This window comes from Jaculus jaculus, chromosome 1 (assembly GCF_020740685.1).
Source record: "Jaculus jaculus isolate mJacJac1 chromosome 1, mJacJac1.mat.Y.cur, whole genome shotgun sequence".
Taxonomy (NCBI): domain Eukaryota; kingdom Metazoa; phylum Chordata; class Mammalia; order Rodentia; family Dipodidae; genus Jaculus; species Jaculus jaculus.
In genome coordinates this window covers 321,656,385-321,666,042 of record NC_059102.1, presented here as the reverse complement: position 1 = coordinate 321,666,042, position 9,658 = coordinate 321,656,385, and the positions used below count along the sequence as shown (strand labels likewise).

General features: G+C 46.2%; 1 non-coding gene across 1 annotated transcript; it reads right to left on the bottom strand.

Annotated features, from left to right (window-relative positions):
• Positions 1 to 5,144: 5,144 nt before the first annotated feature.
• On the bottom strand, positions 5,145 to 5,248 carry LOC123458331. The gene has a single exon (XR_006635607.1). It is a non-coding gene; the product is annotated as a U6 spliceosomal RNA (small nuclear RNA).
• Positions 5,249 to 9,658: the final 4,410 nt, after the last annotated feature.

Here is a 9,658-nt window from a genome sequence, read left to right as displayed (position 1 = left end):
AATATTTAAATATTTTATTTTTATTTAGTTAGGTATTTGACATAGAAAGAGGGGGGCAGGGAGAAAAAGAGAGAATGAATGGGCACACCAGGGCCTCCAGTCACTGCAAACAAACTCCAGATGCGTGCGCCCCCTTGTACATCTGGCTAATGTGGGTCCTGGGGAATTGAACCTGGATCCTTTGGTTTTGCAGGCAAACACTGTAACCACTAAGTCATCCCTCCATTGTTAATCCCTCCAGCCCTCCACTGTTAATATTTATAATAAAAATGGCTCCTAGGCCTCAGAGCTCATGGGTTTTGGCTGAACTTAACACAGATCCTTTTTATCACAGAGAGGACCTAGCTCAACGGAAGCCAAACAACCTTGGCTCTGGATCAGTGGCTGTGTGAAAACAGGCTGGATCCTTTTGAGGTAGAGTTGTTGGGAAAAATGTCTTCAAGGCAAGGCAGTGATTCTTCTGTATTATACACTACTTTCTCATACGTGTTCTTTGTAGCAAGGTATTACCCCTCTCTCCTTGTCACAAAACTTTTTTTTCACTTAAAAAAACTGGGGGACTGAATCAAGGGTTTATTTTGTATGCAAAGCATATAGTCTGTCACTGTTACACCCCCAGACCCTCCATACGAAATTCTTCTAGGAAATGAATCAGAAAGGATGAAGTGCAGTTTCATTGAATTTCACCTCTGATTAGAACCAGGGAAAACAACTAACTTATCAAGTGATGAGTTCATCTATAAAGGTGAAACATTAAACTTACTATAGTATTTCATTATTTTTTCCAGAACCCACAAGGAATCATTGTCAAGCAATGCTCCCTAGTATGTATATAATAAAAATGTTCATGGGCTGGAGGGATGGCTTAGCAGTTAAGGTGTTTGCCTGCAAAGCTAAAGGACCCAGGTTTGATTCCCCAGGACCTACATTAGCCAGATGCACAAGGGGGCACATGTGTCTGGAGTTCGTTTGCAGTCATTAGAGGCCCTGGTGTACCCATTCTCTGCCTCTCTCTCTCTCTCTCTCTCCTTACAAATACATAAATTATATTGTTTAAAAAAGCATTCTGCATCCTGACTGCCAGATTCTGTTCTTACCTGAGTGGGAAGTGTTCCACTTGCGTTAATCTCTGACTCTAGAAGTGACCCGTGGGGAAAGGGAGCTCCCACTTCCACTCCTTGCCTTTTGGCCTCATCACAAATCCTTGGTATTTAAGGTCCTAAAGTTAAATAATTATGCCAGGAAAGATGCTCAAGATAATCCCAAAAGAAAGTCCATATGTTCAAGCAGCAGTCTGCCCCTTGATGGGGGAGGGGAATGAGTGTGTCAGGTAGGTCATATCCAGAGTGTAAGATGTGGGGTGGTGCACATTCTAGATTCCCCTGCAGATATAAAGGCTTCTGGGAGTGCTGCTTGCTAACACACGTTAGCTACTAGGCCATCCAGAAATTACCTTTGCTGCCGAGAGACCTATATCTAAGGTTATGTCCTCTTCCTGGGGTGGCTATTTTCCAGTGACTCTTGTTGGCAGGGAGAGAAAGGCTAAGACTTGATCCTTTGCCCCAAATTAGGACACGTCTGAAGAACTGTCCCAGTAGACCCATGGAGCCAGCGGAAGCCTTTGGTAGGACCACAGCACATGCAGCTTCTCCTTTTGATCACTTCCTGCCACTTTCTCTGGGGATATTAACCTCAAGAGCCCTCTAACCAGCTTCCTGAATGCTGATCTCCATCTAGGTCCATTTTCCAGGGAATCCACGGGCATCTGTGAACATTAGGAATAGTCCGTGATGGGTTGTCAACTTGACAGGACCAAGAATTATTACCCGTGAGGGATTATCCTTGATTAGTTTAACCTTGGTCATGCCAGGGATTAGGTTAACTGAGGTGGGCAGGCCCACCGTCACTGGATTGTAAGATAGGAGCATGGGCATTTGCCGCTCTCTGCCTCTTCACTGTGCTGAATGCCACCAGTGGCCTCGGGCACCTGCTTCAACTTTCCCATGACGATGCTCTGTAACCTGGAACTGGCAGCTGACACAAACCCTTCCTCCCTTAACCTGAGTTCTGTCAGGTCCTTCGTCCCCGAAATGAGAAAGTAAATAGGTACATGGTCCAAGAAGGCAGATGCTAAGATGGAGTTCTGCGCCGTCACCTGCTGCAGGTGGACTCAGCTTAGCCCTGGCAAAAGGTCGCTGTGCAGTTGTCAAACTTTAGCCAGCAGTGAGTTTTGAATGATATTTCAGGAGAAGGAAATACAATAGCAAGTGAGGTGTGTCAGCTATTGGAGGAATATGGGGAGACAAGGAATTAGAAGGTCAATGGAAGTGCACGCGTTGCTTGGGGGAAAGTGATGTTTTGAGAAACGAGAGGCTGGCTGTGATTGCGCAGATCACAAGCTAGGTACACACTCCAGAGGTGCCCTCACAGCATCTAGAGACTCTCCGTTATCAGTAGCCCAGTATTTGGGATCAACCTCGAGATTTCGCTGAGAAAGCAGCAGGACTCTCTACTTAAGTAGGTCAGTTCTTTCCTGTCCAGGGCTCCGATTAGCAAAGAACAGAACCTGGAGATATGAATTTGGGACAATTTGCTGGATACACTTGAAAGTCCTGATTGCCTGGAACTCGCTGAGCTTGAAAAACTGGCTTCTTCCTCCCGTTGGCAGCTAGCATTCACCACCTGTTCTAGAAGACAGCTCAATGGCCATGTTTCTGTACACAGCAGGCAACCTCATCTGGGGGTGCCTTCACCTGCCTTCTTTTTTTTTGAGGAGCTCCACCAACACCAGCAGGATGCTGGGTCTCCTTTTTTTTTTTTTTTTTTTGGTTTTTCGAGGTAGGGTCTCACTCTGGCTCAGGCTGACCTGGAATTCACTATGTAGTCTCAGGGTGGCCTCGAACTCACGGCGATCCTCCTACCTCTGCCTCCCAAGTGCTGGGATTAAAGGTGTGCGCCACCATGCCTGGCTCACCTGCCTTCTTGACCATTCAGCCAATAGTTATACCCTGTAGCCTTCCAGAGTGGAATGCTGGAACTCTGGAGGGAGAAAAGGGGCTCAAAGAGCCAGCAGACTAAGTCTAGGTCTGGGCCCAGAGTGCTAAGTCAGGAAGTTGGGGTTGGCCAGGAGGTTGGGGATTATATTGACTATGTTTTTTATTCACCACGGTTTAAAAATATTATCTGATTAATTTTGTGGCACTAGGGATGAAATTCTTAGGGCTTTGTACATGCTAGGCAAGTTTTCTACCCTGAGCTATGCCTCCAACCCATTTTCTTCTTCCTATTCTTCTTCTTATTATTATTGGTTTTTCGAGGTAGGGTCTCACTTCTGTCCAGGCTGACCTGGAATTCACTATGTAGTCTCAGGGTGGCCTCAAACTCACGGTGATCCTCCTACCTCTGCCTCCCAAGTGCTGGGATTAAAGGCATGCGACACCACGCTCAGTCTTTAATTATTTTTTAAAAAATATTTTATTTATTTATTTGAGAGAGAGAAAGACACACACACACACACAGAGAGAGAGAGAGAGAGAGAGAGAGAGAGAGAGAGAGAGAGAGAGAGAGAGAGAGAGAGAGAATGGGCACATCAGGGCCTCTAGCCACTGCAAACGAACTCCAGATACATGTGTCACCTTTTGCATCTGGCTTACGTGGGTACTGGGGACTGGAATCTAGGTCCTCAGGCTTCACAGGCAAACACCTTAACCACTAACCCATCTCTCCAGGCTCTTCTTTTAATTTTTAATATTTTTAGTTAGCATATAAAATAATGGGTTTCATTGTGATATTTTTGTGCATACTTTGCTCACATTCATAATATTCCCATAACCCTCCTTTGATTCATTTCCTATGTTCTTGAAGCTCTGGCCTTTGAAACATTCAACCTGGAGAGACTGCAGAGTGAGTTAATTCTGAGACACAGCAAATTTCCCTTCAAAGCTGTGGGGGTCACACATTCGCGTGCCACTGTGTCTGGTTTTATGTGGGTGCTGGGGAATTGAACTTGGTCCAGCAGGCTTAAAAGCAAATGCCCTTAACCACTATGCCATCTCCCCAGCCCAGAATCAGCTTTTGATGGTACTGACGAGTTTCAAGCTAGATATGGGAGTCATTACTTGGGTTTCAGAGTGTGTCATTCTATGCGCACAATTTGTTCCATTGTTAAAAGAAATTTAACCAACTTCACTAGGCGCTGTCATGCTTAGGGACAAATATCACAAATTTCATTGGGTACCTACTGTTTCTAGAAGTACTCATGTGGTGGTTTGATCCAGGTGTCCCCCATAAACTTAGGTAGTCAGAATGCTAGGTTCCCCAGCTGATGGCAATTGGAAATTAAAGCCTCCTGGAGGCTGTGTATTGTTGGGGGCGGGCTTATGGGTGCTATAGCCAGTTTCCCCTTGTCAGCGTTTGGCACACGGTCCTGTTGCTGTTGTCCACCTGATGTTGGCCAGAGGTTGATGTCCACCCTCTGCTCATGCTGTTGTTTCCCCTGCCATCATGGAGCTTCCCCTCCAGACTGTAAGCCAAAATAAACCCTTTTTTTCCCAAAAGCTGCTCTTGGTCGGATGATTCTTTCTTTCTTTTTTATTTGTTTTTGTTTATTTATTTGAGAGCAACAGACAGAAAAAGAGGTAGGGAGGGAGAATGGGCACATCAGGGCCTCCAGCCACTACAAACGAACTCCAGAAGCATGTGCATCTGGCTTACATGGGTCCTGGGGAATTGAGCTTCAAACCTTAGGCTTCACAGGCAAGTGCTTAACCACTAAGCCATCTCTCCAGCCCCATGGTTGGGTTATTTCTGCCAGTAGTGAGAACCTGACTGCAACAACTCCTAAGAGAAAAAAGTTGTATTTTTGGCCCCTGGGAAGTCATGGAAGTTTCAGTGTGAGTTGTTTGAGCAAGTAATCCAATGAGAACTGCCGTGCGCCCTTGAATCACAAGAAAGTGATGACATTAATGGATGTGTTTTGATTGACGATGTATTCCCTTCGGAGACTGAATGTCTTTGAGGCAGGAACAAGCCTTCTATTTGTGGCCCTGGTGCCTCTTTTTTGTCCTCCTGCTGGTCCCCTTCTTCTTTCCAAATAGTCTCCTTTCTACTTTCATGCTACATTCTGCATATGGGAGAAAATATGCAAAGATATAGCACGTTTCATGAATTCGCATGTCATCCTTGCAATGGGGCCTTGCTAATCTCTGTATAGTTCCCATGTTAGCAGGAGAGTTGCAAAAGCGAGCACCCCGTCCACTTATGTAGATATGCCCTCTTGTGACTTTTTTTTTAAAACCAGAATTGGCTTTCTAGAGTTACTGTCATAATAGTTTTTTAAAAATATTATTTATTTCTAAGAGAGAGAGAATGGGCATGCCACGGTCTCTAGCCACTGTAAACGAACTCCAGACACACGCACCACCTTGTGCATGTGGCTTACATGGGTTCTGGGGAATTGAACCTGGCAAGTGCCTTAATTGCTAGGCCATCCCCGTGTAGTTTTCCTTTTATAATTAATGTTGGAGGTATTTCTAGAAGTCACTAGTTCCACTGGGCACTATCCTATGCTCTGAAATTAGGAAGAAGAGAATGAAACAAATGTTTTAGGGTTTCTACTATCTTCATAGTCACCTGACTTCAGTCCTCTCCTTTACTTTTAACAAGCTGGCTTTAAAAGGGATTGTCAAAGTAGTTCTCTGTTGTGAGTGCACCGTGGCAAAAAAAAAAAGAAAAAGACAGATATGTTTGTGTCTTTCCATAATGTTAGGATATTGAATCTCAATACATCCACAAGTAATGTCAATTTTGTTGTCTGTGATTCATCAAGTACTACTGGTTTCGCTTGATAGACATGGCCACTGGCTGAGGCTTTTTTATTCTAATCTTAATTACTAATACTAACTCTCAGATCCTACATTATACTTCCCACAATAAAATGTGTGTGTGTGTGTTATAGAATTGGAACAAAAGGTTTATAGCACTGTGGGGTTTAAAGAGGACTTACAGAGGCAAGATCAGGCTCTCTGTGGCGGTTAGATCAGATACTAAGGCACTCAGTCACAGAGCCGTTGGAGACTCAGAATCCAACTGCAGGAATAGCTGTCTGAGTGGCCACATCTAGCAGGGGGATCGTTCTGAGCCGAAGCTTGGGGGGGGGGGCAGAGTTGGGCGTTCCTGGCCTGCTGATCCTGTGCTCACATGCAGCGGTTCTGATGACAGACCAGAGGGTGCCGCTGTGGCCCTCCATGAAGACTGTCTCCCTTTATATAATCCAGGTAAGGCGAGCTTCATCCTTTGTTGGTCCAATGTGTTTGTTTAGTTCACAGACCTGGTTTTTCCCATATGATTTCCATACAGCCATGTGTCCACATGCTCCTGATTTGATCTCGTACGTTCATAGTGGTAGTATTGTATTTGCATGCGGAAGTTAGCCATCAGTCTGTTCCACGGCCTGTGTTGGACAGATGGTGGTGGTTTACTTGCACAAACACGAGGTAGAGTCACTCTGTCTTAGTATTTGCACTCAAAACAGAGCGACCAGTTGCCTTACTAAACGGAGTCACCAAGGGCAAGGGTCAGCCTGCAAACCACTGTTCTGTATAATACTGAGTAATACAGAGCGGGGCATGGTCTGCTGGCCACGTTTTCATCAGTGACACACCTCTACATATTTACATTTTAGTGTTGTGGGGGGGACAGAACTGTGGAGGTGGAGTGTGTGACGTGTGGATACAGAAGCACAGCTGTCTGGAACGGCAGGGTGGGGTTTCCAGGAAGTCGCCTGTCACCACAGTAGTTCAACATGGGTTTGATTCACTAAAAAAAAAAAAAAAAAAAAAACTTTATGCCAAAATTAAATTTTACCTTTGAATGCTGTGAGGTTCTATTTTATTTTATTTCTCAGCGTTGGATCTCACTTTAGCCCAGGCTGACCTGGCACTCACTCTGTAGTCCCAGGCTGGCTTCGAACTCTCAGCAATCCTCCTGCCTCCAGAGTGCTGGGATGAAGGCATGAACCCCCACTCTTTCTGCATGTAGAGGTGGGGGGAGGGTTGTCTCACAGAAATTGGAGATCAGTTAGCCAGAAAACCCAGGCATCCTCCTGTGTTTACAGCTTCAGCATTGGGATTACAGGTGTACTCCACCACACCCGCCTTTTAGATGGGTGCTGGGGACTCAAACTCACGTCTTCATGTTTGGGCAGCAAGCCCTTTTACCCACTGAGCTGTCTCCCCAGCTCCAGGACACTTGCTCTTTAAGTTCCTATTCTTCCAGAAACAAAGCCAGTACTGCAAATATTCACTTCTCTATGCCCTGAAAAAACTCTCTTGACATTAGACACTTTGGAGGAGGTAGAGCGAATGGCCAGGGAACACTTCTTAGTTACACACTTCCTCTGACTTACTGACTGTGAGAAAAATGTAAATTTACTTCATTTTTTGGAAGAGAGGACAGAAAAATTAAGTACTATACAAGAATGAAGCGCTTATTTCATTGAATGGGCACTGGCAGAAAGAGTGTGGGATTCAGAGGTTTGGGAATGGTTCTAATTCTCAGAATGATCTCCCTGCAGTTTCTGGTCTTCCCAGTTAGTTAACTCCTTGGTGTGTTGTGAATCCTGGAGACACTGGGGACAATAAATAAATCACTGGGAAAATATGTTCAGGCAAACAGGGAAGACTCTGAATGCCAGCTTCAACGGTGGCAACTGCTCTCCACTGTCCTTGTGTAAGACTTAACTTTCCATAGTAATGTGTCCCGTGACGCAGGGCCTTCTTCTAGGAGCTGGCAAGCCTGTGTTCTGCAAAGCTCTGGTTTACAGGTTGCGGGGCTATTTCAGTGGCTGTGGTGGGGGGCGGGTCTGACCCGCCCCAACTGGAGGTGTTTTGCTGCAGGATTCAAGAGCCCCCTTATACATCACCATCTCCTGAGGGTGGCTTGGAGGCCCAGGGCAGTCCTGGGTCTTAGTGTCTCAGTGTGTCTACATTCTCGAAGCTTTGCTCTATCTTCTGGCTAGTCCAACTAACAGGCCACATGCCCGGTAGCACTGAGTCACAGGGCGCCTTTCTGTTTTACAGATCCAGGTTTCTAAGGGGTCCGCTGCTTCCGATCTTGCGGCTGGCTGCCTCTGGGTGGCAGCAGTGTACCGTCCTCCACGGCCAAGGGGGCGCTGGCAGCCGCCAGGTTCCTTGGAGAAGCAGGTTTTCTCTACTCCGAGCTCCTGTCCTTGGACGCAGAAAGTCGAGCTCAAGCTGAGACCCACTGTGGGTTCGAGTCAGCAGGAGGGCACGAAGACCGGCTGGTCCTTTGTGGAATGGCAGAGTTTGAGGAAGTTCGAGGGTTATAGGAGAAAGAACAGAAAACGAAGTCCTGGCTGCAGTGTTGGCAGAGAAGCTGGGGCCCGGCTCTTCCCTGCGGTGCCCGGGGATGCAGTGCGGCTCGGAGGGCCACGGAGCGCATCCTCCGCGGGCGCGGGCTGCCACGGGGCACGGGAGAATGAAGTGGGCGAGGACCGAGGACCCGGGGTGCACGCTTGGTGATTATGTAAAACCAGGCGTTTGGAGGAGGTTTTCTGGAGGATGGCAGAAAGACAGGGCTGGGAGGGCGGCAGGGAGAGACCCTAACCTTCTGCCTCCTGGGAGGTTTCAGCATTGAAGTAACTCTGAGTCCTCCTCACTACAAACCATCTCTTGTTATTTTAAGATTAGGAGATAACTTTATCATCACCACCGTCCCATCAGTATTATTTGTACCAGTTATTTTATTTCTTCTTCTTCTTCTTCTTATTGGTTTTTCAAGGGAGGGTCCCGCTCTAGTTCAGGCTGACCTGGAATTCACTATGTAGTCTCAGGGTGGCATCAAACTCACAGTGATCCTCCTACCTCTGCCTCCCGAGTGCTGGGATTAAAGGCATGTGCTACTTGTACCAGTTATTTTTACCTTTTTTTTTTGTTGTTGTTACTACCTTTTTAAAGGGATAGAAGTCTCATTATGTTGCCCAGGTTGGTAGTGAGCTCAAGTGGACTATCCCGTTTTCAGTATCCCAAGTAGCTGGGATTATAAGCACTTGTCACCATGCCTGACTTTGTAAATGTATTTTGTGAGGTATTATTTCTCCACTCTAGGGAAATCTTTTCTAGTCACCAAAATCTCATCCCTCTCTCCTTTTTCTCTTCCTTTCTTCTTTTCTTTATATATATATATATATATATATATATATATATGTATGTATATTGGCTTTCACAATGTTGCCCATACTGGCTGCAAACTCCTAGGCTTAAGCTTACATCTTTCTTCCCCGGCCACCCAAGAGGCTGGGATGGCAGATGTCCCAATGATCCTCTCACTTGTGAATCTAAAGACAGAGCTTCTGATATTCAGCTGATCCAAAGCTGCTTTGTAGCCTTATTAGCCTTGGATTTCTGAGAGTGGTGTTCCAATGTCTGGGCCAAGAGGAGCCCATAGCTTCCTTTGAGATGTGAGGTAAAAATGTGAAGACACATGGGCTGCAGAGATGCCTTAAGGGTTAAGGCACTTGCCTGCCAAGCCTAAGGGACCATGTTTGACTCTCCAGGTCTCACATAAGCCAGACGCACAGTGATGCATGCAATGTCACACATGCGCACAAGGGGCGCACACATCTGCAGTGGCTGGAGGC